The sequence below is a fragment of the Coenobita brevimanus genome, chromosome 80, assembly GCF_032717465.1.
Source record: "Coenobita brevimanus isolate Jiangsu-jjx chromosome 80, ASM3271746v2, whole genome shotgun sequence".
Taxonomy (NCBI): Eukaryota; Metazoa; Arthropoda; class Malacostraca; order Decapoda; family Coenobitidae; genus Coenobita; species Coenobita brevimanus.
The window spans coordinates 1758776-1782893 of NC_137033.1; positions in this window are offsets into that span (position 1 = coordinate 1758776).

Sequence of the window (24118 nt, forward strand, 5' to 3'; positions counted from 1 at the left end):
CTGTTTATATATATATATATATATATATATATATATATATATATATATATATATATATATATATATATATATATATATATATATAATCAGCCGTTTGTGTGTCCACTGCAGGACCGGCCTATCCCGACCGAAGTGGGGACGATACAGCCAATGCATGTCTACCAAGTGGCTTCGGTTGTCTGGTAGAGATTGTATGTAGGGTGAGAAGTGCATGTAAGTGTAATTGTAGTGTTGGATTGGCTTTGGATGTGTGTGTGTAGTTTGTGAACCAAGTGTAATCGGCCCGCGCAAGCCGACTGGGTACAAGCATACTTTATAGTATGCGACACTGGTTCAAGCACAGCATCCCTTGTGTCCGCCAATGCAGTACGTGGCCTAAAGGACGCTCTCAAAGTTAATTACTTTGGCGGGGCGCGAACCCTCGTTCTTCAGTGTACGAAAACGCACACTTTACCACTGTACCACATAGGCTCATATATATATATATATATATATATATATATATATATATATATATATATATATATATATATATCAATCAATCAATCAATCATTTCCTGTGGCACCCTCGGGGATGCATAGGGCCTCGATGAACTCACACCACCACATCCTATCTTGTGCTAACTCCTCAAGATCTCCCCAACACTCATCTCCAGCTTCCCGTCTCATTGTCCTCACCCACGTCTCTTTTGGCCTTCCTCTACCTCTCCTACTAAGTGCCACCCACCCTGGTGTACCACGTACTATTCCCTTTCTCCTATACACATGTCCTAGCCACTTCCATCGTGAGAATCTAACATATTCATCGATCGGCTGCACTCCCGTTGTTTCTCTAATTCTACTATTTGGTATCCTTTCCCACCACTTAACTCCTAATATTCTTCTAAGTGCTTTATTTTCAAACACCAAGAATTTATTTTCCATAGTCACTGTGCTGTACCAAGACTCGTGTCCATAAATTAAGATACTCCTAACCATTACCTTATAAAGTTTGATTTTTGTATGCACAGAGAAATTGTTATTATTCCAAATATTTTTAAGCATTCCCATTGCCTGATTAGCCTTCTTTAACCTTTCCTCGAATTCAAAGTTCAAAGAACCATCCTTGGCTAAATAAGTACCTAAATATTTAAACCTATCAACTTGCTTTACAACCATACCTCCAATTACACATTCCTGCGCATTTTCCATATTCATATTGATTATTTCAGTTTTTCCACAGTTAATAACTAAACCCACCTTGCGACCTTCACTCACCAAACAGTCCAACACTCTCTGCATCTCTTCTGGCCCATCACAAATCAAAACTATATCATCTGCATAATCTAAATCCAAAAGTTTCCTGTTCTCTCCCCAAAGTATACCTGCACCGGTTTCTGTTCCAACGCGTTTCATAATGTAATCAATGACCAATATAAATAGTAAAGGCGATAGAACACCACCTTGAATTACTCCGGACTTGACTTCAAACGAATCACTCAGACAACCATCAACCATCACTTTACAAAATGTGTCCTCATGCATGTTCATAATGACCCTCACAAACTCCTCTGGTATTCCATAATGTCTCATGATCTTCCCCATAGTCTCTCTCGAAACACTATCAAAAGCCTTTTCAAAATCAACAAAACAAAGACTTAACGGCACTCTCATTTCATTAACTTGCTGCATCAAATGCCTAACTATAAAGATCTGATCATTGCAACCACGTCCCTTTCTAAAACCAGCCTGTTCATCCCTCAGAATACCCTCAACCACTGGCTCCAACCTATTTAACAACACTCTACTGAAAACTTTCAAAGCTATCGATGACAAAGAGATTCCCCTCCAATTACCACATTCACTCAGGTCTCCCTTCTTCGGAACTTTAACAATTACACCATTCTTCCAAACTGATGGTAGTAACCCCGTCACCCATATCTTATTGAATAGCTTGGTCAAGATCATTATTAATCTATCCCCCTCCACTTTAAACATTTCCGGAAATAAACCATCCTCCCCTGGTGCCTTATTATTCTTTAACTGTTTTACTGCTTTCTCCACTTCTGCAAGCCTCAACTCTCCTGTTTCTATATTTAAATCTTCCTGAGCAGACGGTATATCCTCTTCTGGTGGTATTGGTCTATTAAGAACTGTCTCAAAATGCTCTTTCCATTTATTTTTAATATCTCCATCTTTGGTCAATAAATTTCCTTCCCTGTCTCTAACTGGTATTTCCTTGCGTTTACCTGCATTACCACTCAGTTCTCTAATCGATTCATATGCTATTCTTTGACTCTGTCCATCATTTTTGTTTATTAAGATTTCAGTCTCTGCAACCTTTTCATCCACACATCTTCTTTTATCTCTCCTAGCTAACCTTCTTACTTCTGAATTCAAACTCCAGTACGCAGCTCTTGCTAATTCAATCTCTTGTTCATCAACGCATTGCATCTCACTCCTCAATTGCATCTCACTCCTCAATTTATTATTACGGAACAGAGAAAGGTAATGTACACTTTAAGTGAGAATACTAAAAATCACTACTGTCCCGTAAAGTTCCAGGTTCAAAACAAAAGAGTTAGGTAAAATTGCAAGTTAAAGTTTAATGCTCAAACTAACAACAAACATTCAGGACTCATAAGGATAATGTAATGGCAAAAAACAGGTTAAATATATGGTTAACTGCAATAGCCTCTATTAACACGAAATTAGCAAGAGAAATTTATCTAAGTCAGCCCTGATAAAATGAAAATACACTGGATAATGCTCAGTTAATGCAAGATAAATTATTACAGATACAAAATATTATTAATAATTGGCTGACACAAAACCTTACATTAATCACCAAAACCTTACTAGGCCTAAGAATTAACACCTTATGCTACTCAGTACAAGAAAAAATGCAGTAACACTTATACTCAAATTACACAGCTGCTAGATGGCTGGAGACTTCCTGAGCAGTCACAGTAATAACAACTGTACAGGGGAGGACAGAGATGTTAACAAAATGAAGAGTAGATCTAAGTGGGAATAATGCAGAGACTGAGCTCATTATATAGGGGCCGGCAGAGCTTGATACAACTTGTAAGAAGGACGCGCAAATGAAGCCATGGGGACAAAGAGTTGACAATCCTGCTCTGAACAACAGAAAGAATGACTTACTCTACTATAAGGGAGGAGGGGGGGGAGTGAGGTAGAACACGCTCGTGATCAAACATGCAGCATACTGTACGTTAGAATTACACAAAGGATGATGAAATCATAGGCTATGTAACAATATATATATATATATATATATATATATATATATATGGACGCGCAAATGAAGCCATGGGGACAAAGAGTTGACAATCCTGCTCTGAACAACAGAAAGAACGACTTACTCTACTATAAGGGAGGAGGGGGGGAGTGAGGTAGAACACGCTCGTGATCAAACATGCAGCATACTGTACGTTAGAATTACACAAAGGATGATGAAATCATAGGCTATGTAACAATATATATATATATATATATATATATATATATATATATATATATATATATATATATATATATATATATATATATATATATATAAGAACATAAGAACATAAGAAGAGAGGATAACTGCAGTAGGCCGGTTGGCCCATGCTAGGCAGCTCCTAGAAGAGTAACTGAACTACTAGAATGAGATAAGGATAGCAAAGAAGAAGGCTCTCCCCCGCCCTCCAAACCCTCCAGCCGAAGCCGGCAGGAAAAAGTCAGAAAGAACACCACGCCGTATAGAAAAACTGGCGTGGACATTTTACAGGAAAGTGTGAAAGGAGAATAGAGACTATCATAGTGTAACCTGAAAAGAAAATTTATTTTTGAATTAGTATTGGTTATAAGATTTTCTTTATTCTATATCCACCCCTTATTTGTCATATGCTTATCTAGCCTATGCTTGAAACTCTCAATGGAAGAGGCAGCAACTACTTTACTAGGTAGCTTATTCCATTCGTCTACTACTCTATTACCAAACCAATTTCTACCGATTTCCTTTCTGAAACGGAATTTTTCTAGTTTGAAACCATTATTTCTAGTTCTATCCTGTATGCTCACTTTAAGTACCTTGCTAATATCTCCCTTATTTATACCATTCATCCACTTAAAAACCTCAATTAAGTCTCCCCTTACTCTACGCCTCTCTAGCGAATGCAGATTTAGTCTTTTCAGTCTGTCTTCATATGACAGGTTCCGGACGTCATGTATCATTTTAGTCATTCTTCTCTGTACATTTTCTAACGAATTAATATCCATTCTATAGTAAGGACACCAAAATTGTACTGCGTAGTCTAAATGTGGCCTTACTAATGCTAGATAAAGTTTCAGTATTACTTTAGATGATCTATTGCTCACGCTTCTCGAAATAAATCCTAGGACCCTATTTGCTTTATTTCTCGCATTAATGCACTGTTGCCTAGGTTTAAGGTCGTTACTAATCATAACTCCTAGATCTCTCTCGCATTCCGATTTGCTAATTTCTTTGTTATCTAAGCTGTATTTAGTATCTCCAATGGTCTTGCCTACGTTAAGTACTTTACATTTTTCAACGTTAAATTCCATTTGCCAAGTTTTAGACCATTTGGACAATGTATCGAGGTCTTTTTGTAAGTAATGGCAATCGTCAGTCGAGTTAATGATACGCCCTATTTTTGTATCGTCGGCAAATTTGCTGATTCTGCTATTGACTCCTAAGTCTAGATCATTTATATATATGATAAATAATAAGGGACCGAGTACTGAACCCTGTGGTACACCGCTAGTTACTAATCCCCAGTCCGACTTAGTTCCATTTATTAATACTCTCTGCTTTCGTCCTTTCAGCCAGGATTCTATCCATTTTAAGATATCGCCGTCTAAACCGTGTGCTCGAACCTTTCTAACTAACCTTTCGTGTGGGACTCTATCAAAAGCTTTACTAAAGTCCAGATAAATAACATCGTAAGCTTTATCGCTATCTACTGTATTACGATCCATGGGGAGTATTTAACTGTATCTACCCTATGAAGACCCATGGAAAGCAATAAGAAAAGAGAAGGATCATGAACACTATGCAACTAGACAAACTACAGGGTAGATTGATAATGATTTGGTTGATTATTCATTTAATTTAACAAACTAAACATACAATAATTACAACCCTAAACCTAACTAAACCTAAGAAAAAAACAATATAAATACCTAAAGCCATTCACCATCAGAAGATTAATGAACTAATGCAAGGAGAAAACTGATACTCATGGTTTACAGCAAAAGAAGGCGTTGAAGATGGGTTCCCTATAACACAGGCTTCCAGGTAAAGGTCAGGAGTGGTTCACTAAGATATTCCCAGGGCAGAGGATGAGTGTGAACTGAACTTGCGCGGGAAACCAGATAATCAGGCAACCTCGCTTCACACAGAAAAAGGGAGGGAAAGTCAGGTGACATGTTGGGAAACTAGTAGTATCAAATCCAGTCAACAGATGGAGCGCTGGTAGCGTGAGGTGGACGAGTGCTTGACTTCAGTCAAAAGATGGGAGTTCACGAGGGATGAGGCGGAGGAGTAATAATTATAGCCGTAACACCTCCCCCACAAAGACCTACGCAGTGGAAGCACGAAGGAGGTAGATTACTCTGTAGCCTCGATGGGATGTCTCGACAGGGTATCCGCGAGAATGTTGTCAACACCCCTTATATGCTGAACTTGAAGATTAAATGGCTGAACAAGCAGGGCCCATCGTAGAATCCGTTGATTGGAATTCTTCATAGTCTGGAGAAATACAAGAGGATTGTGGTCCGTAAAGACAGTAGTAGGATGAGGATGGTGGCGAAGATAGCACTCGAACTTCTTGATTGCTAGCACGAGAGCTAGAGCCTCTTTCTCAATTGTGGAGTAGCCCCGTTGATGTCCTTTCAGCTTCGACGAATAGTAGGCAATAGGATGGAGAACACCACTCACTGGGTTGGTTTGCAGCAAAACAGCACCAACCCCAACTCCACTAGCATCGATATGAAGATGGAAAGGTTGCGAGTGGTCAGGAGTTCTGAGGACAGGTCTGCTGGCAAGAAAAGTTTTCAGACGTTGAAAGGCAGTCTCGCAGGCAGAGGTCCACTTGAGGGGGTTCGAAGTGCGGTGAGATCAGTCAGTGGAGCTGCAACACTGGAGAAGTTCTTACAAAAACGACGATAGAAACCGGCCATCCCCAAAAACCTCATGACTTCCTTTCTGGTGGTTGGAGTTGGGAACGCTAGAACTGCTTCCACATTGGCCTCCTTCGGTAGAACTTGCCCCTGTCCCACAACATGTCCAAGATATGTTACTGTAGAGTCTCCAAAAGTAGATTTAGCTAAGTTGATGGTAAATCCTACTTCTTTTAGTTTGTTGAAGAGGGCATGGAGACGTGTCAGGTGTTCGTCCCACTGGTCAGCCATCACCACAAGGTCATCCAGATAAGCTGAAGTCCCAACCAAATCCTGTGTGATGAAGTTGATGATCCTCTGGAATGTGGCCGGAGCATTAGATAACCCAAATGGCATTACAGTGTACTGATATAACCCAAATGGGGTTATGAAAGCAGATATTAGTTTAGCTCTGTCTGTCATACCTATCTGGTAATAGCCTTTTTGGAGATCTATTGTGCTAATAAATTCGGAGTTTCCTATGCAATCTATTAAGTCCTCTATGAGTGGTAGGGGATAAGAGTCAGAGACAGTGACCTTATTGACTTTACGATAATCTGTACAGAACCTGTGGCTTCCATCGGGTTTTGGAACTAAAAGGCATGGGGAAGCCCAAGGAGAAAAACTTGGTTCTGCAAGGTGATTAGCAGTTAAGAATTCAACTTCCTTTTTCATTACTTTCATTTTTAAAGGATTAAGACGATATGCTGGCTGTTTAATTGGACTAGTAGCATCGCTAACCAACCGTATGTCATGTTTTAAGAGACCACAAAACCCTGGTAAATCAGCAGTGTCACGAATCAATTCGCGACATTTCCTTTTTGTGAGAAGCCACGAACTAATAGTGGAAAACTCACTGTGTATCGCTCAGTTAACCGTTTCTCTCTCCATTTCGGGGTATACTTTTCAAATAATTCGTCACCGTTTTCAAAAAGTGACCGATTTAATGCACGTCACTAAGTGCGCTACTGAGCGATACAATTATTTCTTTATCGTTTGCCTCTGCTTCCCTCAACCGTTAGCCACGCCTTGCGTCCTGCCCATTCAATGTATTTGAATTCAGTTTAGTGTTTGCTGTGACGGAGACAGGACCTGTGCAGCAGTGCGAGAGGTCAGCTAGTACCCAAACTCCACTTACAGTTTCTCCAAGCTCCCACCTTTAGTTCTCCAGCTTTGGGTGATACACCGCATTCATTGACTAGTATTTCCTTTGTGTATTTTGTAGTCTTAAGAGTTTAGTTAAGGTGTTTTTCCTAGGCGTAAGTATTTAGCTTCTGTGTGAGTGAGCGAGTGCGTCTCATTTAATTTGATTTGAAATGTAATGTTAAATTTGTTTTTGTAATTAATAAATTTAACAGTTCTATTTCTTGAGCTTAATGTAGAGTAAAAATCTTGTTTCATTTCTCCATAATTAAGCTTATTTTCCATATAGCTCCTAGCTTGCATAAACGTTTTACTATTCATAACTGGTACTTAGACCAGTCTTGTATTAACTTAAAATCCGTTGTGCCAGGAGTTAATGCATCAGCAAGAACCTGATGTTATTATTATTAGTATTAGTTATTTATTGTCAGGGGTGATGTAACTTTCTCCAGAGGCTAACAGTACAGTAATTCAGCAATTGTGAGTAATTAGTCTCTGCTGTGTACTGTTGAGAAAGTTTATAAATTCTCGTTTTCAGAGAATCGTGCTAAGCCAACGTAAAGTAATCGTTGCTTGATGTAGCAAGACAATCATTGTCTCTGCTCTTCAATATTATTGAATATTATTATCAATTTAAATAATATTTAAGCATTTATATCAAAATTACCGAGCTATTTTAAAAACCCCGTGACAATTGGCGACCTCGCCAGGATATTAACTCCTAGCTCTAAAGCTATTCACGAGATAGTGCTCACTCATTCATATTTAGGTATTTATCATTAAAGTTTATAGGCACAAGCTTACTGGTGTTTACCCTTAATTTAGCAAGTGAATTTTGCTTTATTAATCAATAAAGTACTTAACTCTAGTTTATTCTTGGTAACGCCACACGATATTTCACGAAGCTCGACCTAGCGAAGGGATTCTTCCAGATTCCCCTTCATCCTGAGAGTCGTCAGTTCACTGCCTTTGCTACTCCTAGGGGGTTGTACCAGTATAAAGTCCTCCCATTTGGACTTACCAATTCCCCAGCAGTATTCAATCGTGCCATGAGACAAGTGCTCCATGGTATTGTAGGAGTAGAGATGTTCGTTGACGATGTCCTCGTTCATTCCGCCACATTGGAGGAGCACCTCAGACTCTTGGAAATTGTCTTCAGTAGACTCCAGAGTTTCAACATGACTGTGAAGCCTAGCAAATGCAAGATTGCTCACAGTGAGGTGGAGTTCCTCGGTCATATTGTTGGCAACAATCACTGCAGGTGTCAGGGTGACAAGATCAGGAAGGTTAAAGAAGCCCCGAGACCCGTGACCAAGAAACAGGTTAGGGCATTTCTTGGTCTAGTGGGGTATTATAGGAGTTTTATCCCCAACTTTGCTCTCATTGCCCAACCGTTGTACGAAGTGCTACGGAAATATGCTCCAAACACCATTGAATGGGGAGAAGCACAAGAGAGATCTTTTGCCACCCTCAAGAATATGTTGTGCAAGGAGCCTATCTTGCAGTTGCCTGATTCCAGCAAACCATTCATACTGCGCACTGATGCTTCACAAGATGGAGTAGGTGCCGTATTGATGCAGGAATCGGAAGGTGGAATCTTCCCAGTGGCATACCACAGCCGTAGGCTAAAACCCGCCGAGAGGAATTATAGTACTGTTGAGAAGGAACTCTTGGCTGTGGTTGATGGTGTTAAAAAATATTATTATTATTTATTTGGGGCATCATTTGTTCTGGAAACTGACCATATGCCACTCACTAGTCTTAGCACGACCAAGACGGCTAATGCAAGATTGACACGCTGGACACTGTATCTACAGCAGTTTAACCTTGTTGTGAGATACATCAAGGGAAGTGATAACGTAGGTGCAGACCTGATGTCTCGCCTACTAACTGCTGACTAACATGGGCAGTTGTTGTATGCTGGGTCCCGTGATAGGCATCCTCAGAGATTTGAGTAATCCAAGGACTAGCCTGGTTCCCAGTCAAAAGTGTAGACCTGACGTCTCACTTGTTGGCCCCACAGGACACAGTATGTCCAGGGCCTGTACATACACGAGTATTGTAGGTTAAGGGGGAAGTTCGAGAGAGAACTCCGCAGAGGCGACTTGAGGCTATGGAAGACCCAAGTTTGCACAAGGATTCTCAGCTTCCCAATACTAATATAAGTATTGTAGGTTAAGGGGGAAGTTCGCGAGAGAACTCTGCAGAGGCGACTTGAGGCTATGGAAGACCCAAGTTTGCACAAGGATTCTCAGCTTTCCGGTACTAATATAAGTATTGTATTGTAGGTTAAGGGGGAAGTGAGAACTCCGCAGAGGCGACTTGAGGCTATGGAAGACCCAAGTTTGCACAAGGATTCTCAGCTTTCCGGTACTAATATAAGTATTGTATTGTAGGTTAAGGGGGAAGTGAGAACTCTGCAGAGGCGACTTGAGGCTATGGAAGACCCAAGTTTGCACAAGGTTTCTCAGCTCTCCGATATTAATATAAGTACTGTAGGTTGAGGCACAGGTTGAGGACCCGTGTGCAGTTCGAGGCTATGGAAGACCCGAGTTTGCACAGGGATTCTCAACTGGCCGACCATAATCGTGTGCTAAAATTAATGGCGACCTCGAGTGTACTTTTCATAGCATGTACTGACTGCTAGCCAGAGAGAGTAATTGTAACATAATAAGAATTTTGTCTCATTGACACTTTTGATGCTCCACCTTAATTGGTTTTGCAGGTTCAGCAATGGGTGTAGCAGTTTTGCTGTGCGGGCCAGCTGATCGTCTGCCGCACGCTGCCGCCTCTTCTCCTCTGCCTTCGTCATCGCCATATTATTTACTGTGTCATTTTACACGTAGGTACAGTTACACTACAACTGTCACACCTACACCGCGTATTACATACACCACGCTACACAACAATTAGTTGTCAGTGTAAATGTAGCGAATTTTCGCTCAGTTTGACCTGAGTACAGGATTTTCACCGTCGTCACGGAGTTTTTCCCTCAAGCTTGCTTCTATTAACGTAAATACGAGGTTTTTTCACTCACTGGCGACTGCGATTTTCTCCTGTAGCAGGATAGCACACACACCACAGTGTGAATCTTGTGTGACTGAGTTAGGATTTATATGTATGTATATTGAAATCTTTCTTCTGAAGGAAGAAAGATTTAATTTTCATGGGGCGTAATGTCACGAATCAATTCGCGACATTTCCTTTTTGTGAGAAGCCACGAACTAATAGTGGAAAACTCACTGTGTATCGCTCAGTTAACCGTTTCTCTCTCCATTTCGGGGTATACTTTTCAAATAATTCGTCACCGTTTTCAAAAAGTGACCGATTTAATGCACGTCACTAAGTGCGCTACTGAGCGATACAATTATTTCTTTATCGTTTGCCTCTGCTTCCCTCAACCGTTAGCCACGCCTTGCGTCCTGCCCATTCAATGTATTTGAATTCAGTTTAGTGTTTGCTGTGACGGAGACAGGACCTGTGCAGCAGTGCGAGAGGTCAGCTAGTACCCAAACTCCACTTACAGTTTCTCCAAGCTCCCACCTTTAGTTCTCCAGCTTTGGGTGATACACCGCATTCATTGACTAGTATTTCCTTTGTGTATTTTGTAGTCTTAAGAGTTTAGTTAAGGTGTTTTTCCTAGGCGTAAGTATTTAGCTTCTGTGTGAGTGAGCGAGTGCGTCTCATTTAATTTGATTTGAAATGTAATGTTAAATTTGTTTTTGTAATTAATAAATTTAACAGTTCTATTTCTTGAGCTTAATGTAGAGTAAAAATCTTGTTTCATTTCTCCATAATTAAGCTTATTTTCCATATAGCTCCTAGCTTGCATAAACGTTTTACTATTCATAACTGGTACTTAGACCAGTCTTGTATTAACTTAAAATCCGTTGTGCCAGGAGTTAATGCATCAGCAAGAACCTGATGTTATTATTATTAGTATTAGTTATTTATTGTCAGGGGTGATGTAACTTTCTCCAGAGGCTAACAGTACAGTAATTCAGCAATTGTGAGTAATTAGTCTCTGCTGTGTACTGTTGAGAAAGTTTATAAATTCTCGTTTTCAGAGAATCGTGCTAAGCCAACGTAAAGTAATCGTTGCTTGATGTAGCAAGACAATCATTGTCTCTGCTCTTCAATATTATTGAATATTATTATCAATTTAAATAATATTTAAGCATTTATATCAAAATTACCGAGCTATTTTAAAAACCCCGTGACAAGCAGTAACTTCAGGATAAGACTTCAATAACAATTCTAGGTCATCCTTTTGTATGTTGGTCAAACTTGATAGGTAATCACATAGAGATTCCATGATCATGCTGTTAGGTAGGTTACCGGACGGTTGGGGTAGGTCCAATTCTGGGTTTGTCAAGTCTGAAGTCTCTGGCTCTGGCTCTGGCTCCGTTCCCACAAACAGTACAGGGTTCATCTCATTTCTCTCTGCATAGTGCTCCTCTGGGCATCTAGTAAAATAAGGTTTCATTAAATTCACATGAACAAGTTGAGAGTCTTTACGTCTATCTGGGGTGTGTACTACATAATTCAACTTTGATAGTTTTTTGGCAACTACATATGGGCCAGTGAATTTACTCCTGAGGGGACTACCTGGAATGGGAAGAAAGAGCAAGACCTTGTCTCCTGGGGAGTAACTGTGTGCAACAGACGATGGATGTTGAAGTCTTTCCATTTTACACTGAGCCTTTAATAAGGTATCTTTAGCAATCGTTCTGACTTCTGATAATCTAGATCTTAAATTATCAATATAGTGAGATACAGATGGACTTTCTTGAGTAGTGCTGTTAAACCACTGATCTTTCAGAAGCTTCAAGGGACCCCTTATTTGTCGTCCATATAATACCTCAAATGGAGAATATCCTAAAGACTCCTGAGGACACTCCCTTATAGCAAAAAGAAGAAAGTCTATGCCTTCATCCCATTCCTTGTGGTTTTCCAAGCAATACTTTTTCAACATTGATTTAAAGGTCTGGTGGAACCTTTCTAAACAGCCCTGGGATTGTGGGTGATAAGCCGAGGAAGTGACATGTTTAACCTCTAGTTCCTCCATAACTTTTTTGAAAAGCCTACTGGTAAAATTCGTCCCTTGATCCGATTGGATTTCTTTAGGGATGCCAAATGCAGTGAACAAATGAAGCAGGGATTTCATTATAGTTTTAGAGGTGATATTTCTGAGGGGATAGACTTCAGGGTATCTTGTTGCAGTATCCATGATAGTAAATAAGTACTGGTTACCTTTCTTTGTCCTAGGTAGAGGTCCCACACAATCAATAACTACCTTTTCAAAAGGTGCTGTCACTACAGGAATTGCATGGAGTGGAGCAGACTTAAGCTGTTCATTAGGTTTACCAGCCACTTGACAAACATGACAAGTTTTTATAAAAGTAGAAACATCCTTTCTAAGACCTGACCAATAGTAATGTTGTAGGATTTTTTTGTAAGTTTTTAAGACCCCTAGGTGACCAGCTATCCCGTCATGAGCCAGTTTAAGGATGGATTGTCTGACAGATTTGGGAATCACAACTTGGTGGATTTCTGACCAGGTATCAAGATGTTTTAGTTCTGGTGGTCTATAAGCTCTCATCAAAACGCCATCATGGAAGTAAAAACAAGGCAATGTATTTAGGTCTTTACCTTCGACTGCAGCATGTCTCAGGGTAGCAAGTGATGGATCAGCCTTCTGAGCTTTAATTAGGTTTTCTTTTGAGATAGTCTGATCCAGCAGATATTCCTTGGGAGCAGGTGGTGATAATGGATTGATTTTGTTCTTTTTAGCCTTCTGTGACCTAGTTACAACACAGGAGGGAAATAAGTGGGGAGCAACAGTATCTAGAATCTCAGTTGGGCTCTCAGTTAAAGGGTTTTCAACCACTGAAACCATAGGCACAATGAGTTCTCCTGCCAAATCATTTCCCAATAGCAGATGAGATCCCTTGACTGGCAAAGGGTCTTCTCTGACAGCTACTTTAACATTTCCAGATAAAAGGTCACACTGGAGATAAACTTCAGCTAAGGGATAGGAGGGATTAGATGAAAGGTCAGACAAAATCACCTTCTCCCCAGTGAAGGCACTAGATACACAAGGAATAGCATTTCTGACCAAAATTGATTGAGATGCTCCAGTATCTCTCAAGATAGTAATGGGATATGACTCATCATCTTTATTCAGTGAGACTGTACCCTGAAACATAAAAGGAAGGAAGGAATTCTGATGAGGCTTATTTGAATCATAAGTCACTACTGGCTTTTCAATTTCATGAGGAGATTTTTCTTTGGGGTTAAACATGTTTTTTGAAGTTTTACAATTAGGGTGTTTGCAGGACTGGATAGAATGACCTGGCTTTTTGCAATAACTACAGGATATATTGGAGATATTTTGAGTCCAAGGCATCAAGTGTGAAGAGCTCTGCTTACCACCCACCATACCGGAGCTTACACCAGAGGAGTACTTAACACCTGAGATGGAACCACTCCTGTTATTTAGAGATCCCATCAATAAATCATAGGCGTCAGCCAACTCCGCTGCTTTCATGAGATCCTTCTGTCCTTGCTCCTCCACATGCTTCAGGATGGTGAATGGCAACTTACTCTTCCACTCTTCCAAAACCATGAGATTAACCAGGTCTGAAAATGTTGAGGTGTTAGTTGTTTCAAGCCATTTCTTAAACTGTCTTAATTTATCATTTGCAAACTCCACATAAGTATGAGAAATTGATTTTACATGTTTTCTGAACTTCTGTCGATATCCATCTGGAGAAATTGAATATGCACGAAGAATACTAGTCTTTAAACCATTATAATCATTTTTATCATCAAAACTATTATAAACTCTCTGAGCTTTTCCGATCAGCTTTGGGACCAAGACTGATATCCAGTGTTGTTCAGGCCACTCATTTTTCTTGGCAATGTGCTCAAATGTGTTTAAAAATCCATCCACATCATTCTCATCAAACTGAGGCAATAAAGCAGCTTCCTTGTGTGGTTTAAACGCAGTTAATTTCTCTCTCAATTCAATTTCCTTTTCCCTAAGGTTTGAATTTGCATTTGCTTCAAGCTCTCTTATTTGTAATTCTTTCATTTTTACTCTCTCTTCTTGAGCTAATTGTTCTGTTCTCATTCTCTCTTCTTGAGCTAATTGTTCTGTTCTCATTCTTTCTTCTTGAGCTAATTGTTCTGTTCTCATTATCTTTTCTTGAGCTAATTGTTCTATCTTAAGCTGATATTCTAATCTTAATCTTTCCATCTCCACTGGGTCACTGTGTCCTTGTTTAGTATGAGTTGAATAAGGATTATCAACCCTAGTAGGAAAGGAATAACTCATAGGAGTCAAAACATCAATAGCCTCTGTCCCCAGGACTTCCCTTTGAACTAAAGACTCTATAATTGTGTTTTTTAAGACCTCTTTTGTCATACGAGATTCAATTTCTATTTGGAAGTAGGTAGCAATGCTTTTCCACTCATCTTTCTTTAAGTCTTTTAATTGCTCATGGCTAGGATTTTCAACAAATTTTTGAAGGTCAAACATGATTAAAATGTATGAGAAAATTATGGTAAGTTATATTTTAGACACAGATTACAGGAAGAAAACTCTTTGAAGTCCTGGAAACTTCCAGAGCCTTGACCAAAATATTAACTTACGAAAGTCGTTGTCTATGATTAAGAGCAGAGGATGACGGCTTTTAGCATGATCCGGATTACCCCTGATTATAGGATAAGACAAAACAACTTTGATTCTTGAATAATCTGGGACTTGGAAGAGTGAGTGTATCAAACTAGCCACTTGCCCTATCGCAACTAGCAGATGTAGACCTCACTGGAGCGTGGGATACGGCATTATAAACGATCCGGATATATTCCCCACATTTGATAGAACTTATAACGACCCTGTATTTCGTTAAAAATGAAAGATAAGTTCTATGAAGACTCCTGAACCTATAAACCTATGTGCTGACAAGTTCACACAAATACCAAAATGTTTATTGCATCAAGGATTTTAAATCGAATGGAAACAAGTTTCACACTAATACCAAAATGCTAAATACATCAAGGAAAATTTAAAATCTATGGGAACAAGCAACAGCAACCCCTCAAAACACCATTACTGTAAATGTCTGTCTAGCTGAAATAGGTCCTGTCACGGTCGCCATTTATTACGATCCATGGGGAGTATTTAACTGTATCTACCCTATGAAGACCCATGGAAAGCAATAAGAAAAGAGAAGGATCATGAACACTATGCAACTAGACAAACTACAGGGTAGATTGATAATGATTTGGTTGATTATTCATTTAATTTAACAAACTAAACATACAATAATTACAACCCTAAACCTAACTAAACCTAAGGAAAAAACAATATAAATACCTAAAGCCATTCACCATCAGAAGATTAATGAACTAATGCAAGGAGAAAACTGATACTCATGGTTTACAGCAAAAGAAGGCGTTGAAGATGGGTTCCCTATAACACAGGCTTCCAGGTAAAGGTCAGGAGTGGTTCACTAAGATATTCCCAGGGCAGAGGATGAGTGTGAACTGAACTTGCGCGGGAAACCAGATAATCAGGCAACCTCGCTTCACACAGAAAAAGGGAGGGAAAGTCAGGTGACATGTTGGGAAACTAGTAGTATCAAATCCAGTCAACAGATGGAGCGCTGGTAGCGTGAGGTGGACGAGTGCTTGACTTCAGTCAAAAGATGGGAGTTCACGAGGGATGAGGCGGAGGAGTAATAATTATAGCCGTAACAACTGCCTCATAGACCTCCGAGTAGAATGACAACAAATTTGTGAGGCAGGATCGTCCTTGCCTGAATCCGTGCTGACTTTCGTTTATAAGATTAAATCTTTCTAAGTGTTCTCTAATCTTATTTGCCAAAATTGACTCTAACATTTTTCCTACTATTGACGTTAGACTTATCGGACGATAATTCGACGCAGCTGATTTATCACCCTTTTTAAAGATGGGCACTACGTTTGCGGTTTTCCACGCCTCTGGAACTTCTCCTGAACTTAAAGAGTCATTAAATAACGTTAAAAGTGGCTGACATAATTCTTCTTTGGTTTCTTTTATAATTTTTGCATATATATCGTCCGGACCTGGCGATTTTTGAGGTTTTAACTTGTTAATTTCTTTCAATACGTCCTCCTTACTAATGGTTATTTTACTAAGAATATTTTCCGTATTCTCATGGTAAATATTTGCTGCTTGAGGGACCAGGCTTAGATTTTCCTTGGTGAATACTGATATGAAATAATTATTTAGGATGGAGCACATTTCTTTATCTTCACTGGTAATGTCACCTGATTCTGTTCTGAGTGGTCCTATCCTATCTTTATTTTTCGTTCGGTACATTTGATAAAAACCCTTGGGGTTTACTTTTGATTCACTTGCAACCTTAATTTCATAACTTCTCTTTGCTTTTCTTATCTCCCTCTTTACTTCTCTATTTAAAATTGTGTACCGGTTACGTAAGTGTTCCTCTCCACGTTTTATTTTTCTATATATTCCTTTCCTTTGGCCTATGAGAGATTTTAATCTGTTATTTAACCATCTTGGTTCTGAATTGTTAGTTCTAAACGGTTTTGAAGGAATATATCTATCTTGGCCTCCGTATATTATATTTATTAATTCGTTATACTTCTCACTGGTCGAACGTCTGTTTGGTACTGGAGCTGAGTTAATTTCCGTCACCTGGACTACATTCCTATCTACCACCTCCCCCCTCACAGACACCTGACGGACGTCCCCACGTGCTTCCTGCGCCTGACCTATGACCTGGGGATCCCCACTAACCTGACATTCCCTCAAATAGCTAATCTCCCTGTGGAATACCGTTCGAAAATAAGCTCTTAAGCCATCGAAATCTCCTAGACGAAAATTAGGAACGGTGGAGGTATTTTCAGTGGAACAGACATCCCAAATAAATTTGAACTTAATTTCTTCATGATCGCTATTACCAAGTCGTCCACCAACCTCTATATCGCTAATGATATTTTCTTTATTAGCTAAAACCAAATCTAGTATATTATTACCTCTGGTGGGCTCCCTGATATACTGATAAAGGAAATTATCCTGTACTACCTCTAGAAATTCCTCTGACTCTGCATCTCCTGTCTGATTTCTCCAATCTATCCTTGGCAGATTAAGGTCCCCAACAATTATTACTAAGCTGGACTGTGATGCTTTCCTAATTTCCTCCCAGAGGTATTTACTATCAGCTCTACTTAATTTTGGAGATCTGTAAATTGCTCCTAAGACTAATTTCTCCCTATTGTTACTAATTTCAACCCAGACACTTTCTGTGTCCCTATTTACTTTAATGTCTGCTTTATTGTAACAGTTTAATGAATCCTTTACATAAATAGCTACCACGTCCCCCTTTCTTCCCAGACGGTTTGACACAGAAATGTTATAGCCTTTTATCTGATATTCTGCTAAAAATTCTCGAGTGTCTGTATTCATCCAAGTTTCACTAATAACGGCAATGTCTATTTTCTCTGTACAAATTAAAGCCCTCAGTTCATCCATTTTATTACGTAAACTCCGGCTGTTTGTGTAGTGCACTTTCAGATTATTACGAGTAGTTATGCCTTTACCTTGGCATTTACTGTTATTTATTTTATTACTAACTGGGAAACTCTTTACTTTACTAATATAACAATTTTTTGTACTATCGCTTATCGCCCTTCTATCTGTGTGTGTGTGTGTGTGTGTGTTCTGGTGAGGGCATTATATAAGTTCCTCTGAAGTGAGACACCTAGTCCATCATGACCATCACCACCACCTTCTCCTGTCTATCTACAATTAGATATTCACTGTACCTACACCATTTTCCTCGTCTTATGCAATTGGAGCTGTGAAGCATGAAAAAACTGGGGGGGGGGGGTTGTGGTGGCGTATCCCCTGACCACACACCACCACACACCTTGTAACGGGAGGAGGGGTTGTTGTGGTGGCATATCCATTACCCCCTGACCACACACAACACCACACACCTTGTAATGGGAGGAGGGGGTGTTGTTCTGGTGGCGTATCCAGCACCCCTTGACCACTCACATCACTACGTACCTTATTGGCCAACCACATACTCGTAATGCAACAGTCGTCGTCTGTTCATCCTATACTCTGTTCACTTTACCTTAACCTAAAATTGCCATCCCTCCATCTTGAATGCTGAGTTAGCACTAGAATATGTTGCTAGTCACGAAGAAGTGCTAGTGAAAGGATGTAAAGCCACAGTACTGTCTTTTCTGCCACTGACCTACGTGAAATAAGTTGCAAAGGATGAAAATTTGGGCCGAATTAAGGTGAATGAACTTGTCCACGAACGGATGATAAAAAGTTGCCAGTAATTAATAGTTATACAAGATATTACAAACTCTTCATCATATTCCATCACTTATTTGCCCGTGTGTCATAAACAATACCGGATATTTCTAAACGCCACTAAAGGAACGAAATACCGATATATTCCAGTCCAGTTCTATTTTTATTTGTTTATTTTTTTTAGTAGTTGGCCATATGCTACAAAAATGAAAATCAAAGAATATATATAATGTTAGTTTGCAGTTATCGAATTCATTCCTAAAATATGTGCACATCGTCTCCTGCTTTTACCAGTATACAAGAAAACATACTGAGCTTGGAGAAAAAGACTACAATACTTCTTTATGCAACCAGTGGTGTGTGTATCCAGTGTACAGTACAAAGATTCAAGCATCTTCCCAGTTCCGTCTGAAAATTATTTACAACTGGCGAAATACAGTAATAACTCTATCTCTACTTGTGTGTGTTCCAGGTGGTTTGAGTTTTCCGCGATTTGTTCATCTGCTTTTGGGAAAATAATTGTTCCTGAACGTCTCTTTGTAAACAGCGACTTGATATTCAGATTAGAATATTACTTTCGGAAATAGCGTCCTAAATACCCGGAACAGATTACGTCATTCTGTAAACAGCGTTCTAGTTATCCAGGACAGAGTTCGCCCTTCTATAAACTGCAATCTATACCTCTAGTTTATTGCACATTTTTCTGTAAACAGCCTCCTAGAAAACCAGTAAACAGTAGGGTCATCTTCCCTCCATCAGCAGGGAAGGTTAGGGCATCCATCAGCCTGAACTCTCTGGCCCGTATTCTCGTAAGATGTGGATGCTCCCTTGTACCCCTTCCTTAACAGTGTTTTTCTGCTTATAGCACTGGACTGTATTAGTTTGTTTATGTATATATGTTACTTAGTAGATATTCCTAATAATACTACGGTGCAATATGCAAAACAAGCGCACTGCACGTCACCCGGTTTTTCTTTATTATAGGCAGAGTATGTCTGTTAATAAAGATATAACTCGCCACGAAAGGATATTAAGGTGAAAATAAGCAAACAGATCGCGAGGAAAGATCACGATTTTATAGTTTATTTCCTATGGAGAGATGGAGAGGAAAGAGGGGAGTAGGATCAAAGTAATGACTGGAGATCAGATAAGGAGGCTGTGAACTAGTTGGAGGAGAAGGAGAGTTGGAGAGGAAGGGTGATGGATAGAGGTACATACGGAGGCGGGGTTGACGCTTGAGGAAGGGTAACGATGTGGGCGTGAAGGACTGAGGGACAGTACTGTGGCGGTGGAAAAGAGGGAGAAAAAGGAAAAGGAGTGAGGGGTCACAGGTTATCAATGCCCATTAGCCCCTTTTATCCAGCAGTGGAATGGAAGAATCACGCCGGAGACAGACAAAAAGCAGCCTGTTGTTACCTGCCGCCCTCAGTGGGGAAATGATATCAGGTGGATTCTTTTGGCTGCTGAGGTAAGGAGGGTGGGTTGAAAGACAGACGGACAGAGAAAAGAAAGAATAACAGGGACGACAGGAAGAGGTTCTGAATAGTGTGCTGAAAAAGAGATTACTCAGATATTTTTTAAGTTAATGTGGAAGAGAGATATACCGAGGTGAAAGAATGCATGAAAGAAAGTGGATTGGAATAAATGGAAGAAATGCAAATGACTCAGACGAAAAATTAACATATATGGTAAAAGATGGATTGGTACAGAAATTGTTGTTTTACCGATACCAAGACGAAGGAGAAATGTTGAAAGGTGGCTTGGGGTGGAGTGAAGGACTGCAGTTGAAAGTGGATAAGGGTAAAGGCTGTGTGTTGAAAGTTGCATGGTATGGAATGAATGTCTGTTGTTAATAATTTTGTTCGTAAAGTGATGCATAATATCCTTCTTGTATTATAAGTAGGAACTAAAACGTAAAATCTGTAGACAGGCTCAAGGAAAATAGCAGAAACAAAGCAGGGAAAATAAATCTAAGAACTACGTGAGGTTTCTATGCTATGGGAGGAAAGAAAACGTGGGAGACCAAAAGATATACCGGTATATATGTATATTAATGTGTCCGACTCTGGGCATAGGTTTCACAGCCTGCTTTCAAGGCTCGGTAGTCCTACATAACATACACCTCTCTCAGCATGTTACCACGTCGGCTCTAACACCCACCGTCCATATTGAATACATGCTAGGGCAGTCTCATACAGGACTGGTGTATTGGTATTAGCGGGGGTATTTATACGACATGTCGGCGGGTCTTCTGGTAGATCAGTAACGTCTGATTTAATTTAATTCAAATCCTTAAACTGTTCCCTGCCTCAGCGGGGATTTGAACCTGGGTCCGGTAAGACTGCAGGCTTCCTAGCACCTCTTCCTTAGCGATTTATTTTTGGATGTTGCTGCTTATTATTCCCTTGTACGTCATTTATGCAGAGTATGGCAATATTGGAAGGATTTATATAATACTAGTAGGGGTACCCGTTGCCCGAGCCAAAAAAGCGAACACTCTGATCCTTCTTGTTCAAGTTAAATTTTTCCTTCTGCTCCAGAAAGACCATGTACCTTTTATGCTTTTGAAAAGGGATTATTAGAGGTCAGCTTTCGCTGACCAATTCACACATTTGTGCGCACTTGCTTACTGTTACCTGTGACCTCAAATGCCCTCTGACCGGTGACCTCAAGTGACCTCCGACCGGTGACCTTAAATGATCTCGGAGGTCAACCTCACAGCCTGTGTCCTAACTGGAGGTCATGTGAGTCTCCTTGGGCTGCACATTCTACCGGTGACCTCAAATGACCCCCCTAAAACCATCCTTGGGTCACCCTGATTCAGAATATATATGGATGTGGAGGTCTCTGGCCCTTGTTTTGGGCGTGATTGACGGACAAACAAACAACCAAACGACGAGGCTCTTTTATACATACAGATAGAATAGGACAATAAGGTGCAAAAAATAAAATAAATCGCATTGGAAAAGGTGTGACGGAGTTTACTAAACCGACGAGAATACTGGTCAAGGTGAGGAAGCATACGAAGGTGGGTAGTGTTCCGTGGGAGGAGAGAAAAGGAATAAATAACAAATCAGGTGCAAAGAGAGATATAGGTTGGTTAGGAAGTTGTGAGTGAGTGTGGCGTGTTGTGGATGCGCGCGCACGCGCTTACACACACACACACACACACACACACACACACACACACACACACACACACACACACACACACACACACACACACACACACACACACACACACACTCTCTCTCATCCTTCCCAGTTTCTCCTTGCCACCCCATTTCACCTCACCCCCGACCCTTCCATATGGTTCCCGTCATGCTCGATTAGGTCCGAGTTGGAAACATATGTCTGAGCCGATAACCATGTCTGATATGCTGTCAGCTCCTTGATATTTACGGCGGTGATGTGTCTACTGAATTACTACCCAGTCCAGGAGTGTGGCCAGCGGATCCTTGTTGTTCTGTACCCTTTCATCATCATCATAACTATAATCGAGTAGTAATACTGCTGCTGCTGCCACCCCCGCCGCCTCAGCCACCGCTACTGCTGAGTTAAGCCCTGTCCACACGAGCGGACAGTGCCCGCGGGCACAATCGAGCAGTTTGCCTTTTGACGGGTTCACCGCTTGTGCCCGCGGGCAAATGCACGGACAATTTACACATTTGCCCGCGGGCACAAGCGGTGAGCCCGTCAACAGGCAAACTCCTCGCTTGTGCCCGCGGGCATTGCCCGCTCGTGTGGACAGGGCTTTACTATCCAGGCCAGTGATGGTGTGGCTGGCGGACCTTCCTTACTGTACTTCAACGTCTTGTTAAATTTCCTCCTCCTCCACGTTTTTTCTTCCCAAGTATTTCTTTTCACCGTTTAATTTCATATGGCTTCCCTTTCTTTCTAATTCCCTGTTTTTCATTTGGTTCTCTGTCCATACTTATCGTCACCCCATCTTGTCATCCTTGCATTCTCGTCTTAAGTTTATTTACCTACGTTTTTCTGCTTTAATCTTTCACATTTGTTTATCCACATCCTCTTTGCATGTCATCTGCCTCGTTAATATTTTTCCACTGTGATAGTTTTGCAGTATGAAAGATAGACCAGTTCTTAAAACACTGCTGAGCACTTTTTGATCTATATTTCTCTGTAGTAACTAGGTTCCAAGTCATGAACTCGTAGAAGTATCGTTTGCTACATGACAATAGTACCTAAAATGGAGCACCTTCCTCACACCACCCTACACAGCAACGACTCCCACCATTCTCCCTATTAGGCCAGCCTGTATATGACCAAACCTTCCACTCGTAACTTAGGCTCAACCAGACCATAATTTACAAGTCTCTCATCTTCCTCGAGCCTTGAATCTAGTGACTGTCTGTTCAAGCCACTATGATCCTACATGACGGATAACTGATGCTAAGGATGCCAAAGGAAATAACAATTAAATCAAAACATCTGCCTTTGTTATATTCGTGTGTCTTGAGATGATTTTCGTCAGCTGAGGAGACAGATTTTGAACTGGAGGGGTTGTCTACAGGCTTAACTGGCCTGTTAATTACTGGAGGTATTGCACTGGTGACCTGGAGGTAGGGAAATAAGGAAGGCAAGGTAGGGGAGAACAGGTTGTAGGGAAACATGGAGTGAAGAAGAGACGATTGGAGTAAAGAAAGGAAATCACAATCCCTGAGGGAGAGGCGGTAGGGAAGGACAGAGTGACAGTGATAGAATTAGGTAAATAGATAGATAGAGAGAGGGGAGGGGGAAGGAGGGAATCAGACGTAAGGGAGCGAGAGAAGGTAGAGAAATGAAGGTTTACAAAGAGAGAGGAAGGACTAAGGGGTGAAAGAGAAAAGATGGAAAGTATGGTCTGACCGGGTAGTGTTACTGAGAGATCTGTGATGATTACCTTAATTCATCAGTGACAGTGAATTGTCCAGTAACTGACAGTACCTCTGTCAGCCTCACGTTATACCCTTCTCCGAATACCTGAGTTCCCCCTCACTCACCCACACTCGCTGTCACTCAGGATCGACAGACTGAAGAGGCGGTGGAGTAGGAAGGGATGAAGGGAGAAGGATTTGCTTGGAGTAGAATGGCCTTGGAGAGTTATGGCTTGTGATTATGTAGCACAGTGACAAACGGTATTGCTGGTTAAACATTGATAAACCAAACAGGAGCCCACGGAAGACTGTCGGCTTGTCCGTGTTCATTCGAGAGGAGAGATTTTTCCACACGCACTGTTTTTTTTTTTTTTTTTTTAATTATTATTCTGTGGCGGTAAAATGTAAGTGTGAGTGAAAGTTTACTCAACATGGAACTACAGGAGCGATTGTAGAGAGGAAAGTTGTTCAGTACTGTGCTAATGGCTGATGAACAGTGAATCCGTGAAGTGATAAAGATGAAATATCTAGTATCGTTTACAGTATACTGTATACAGAAGAGTAATAGAAGCATGTTGTGGGGGTT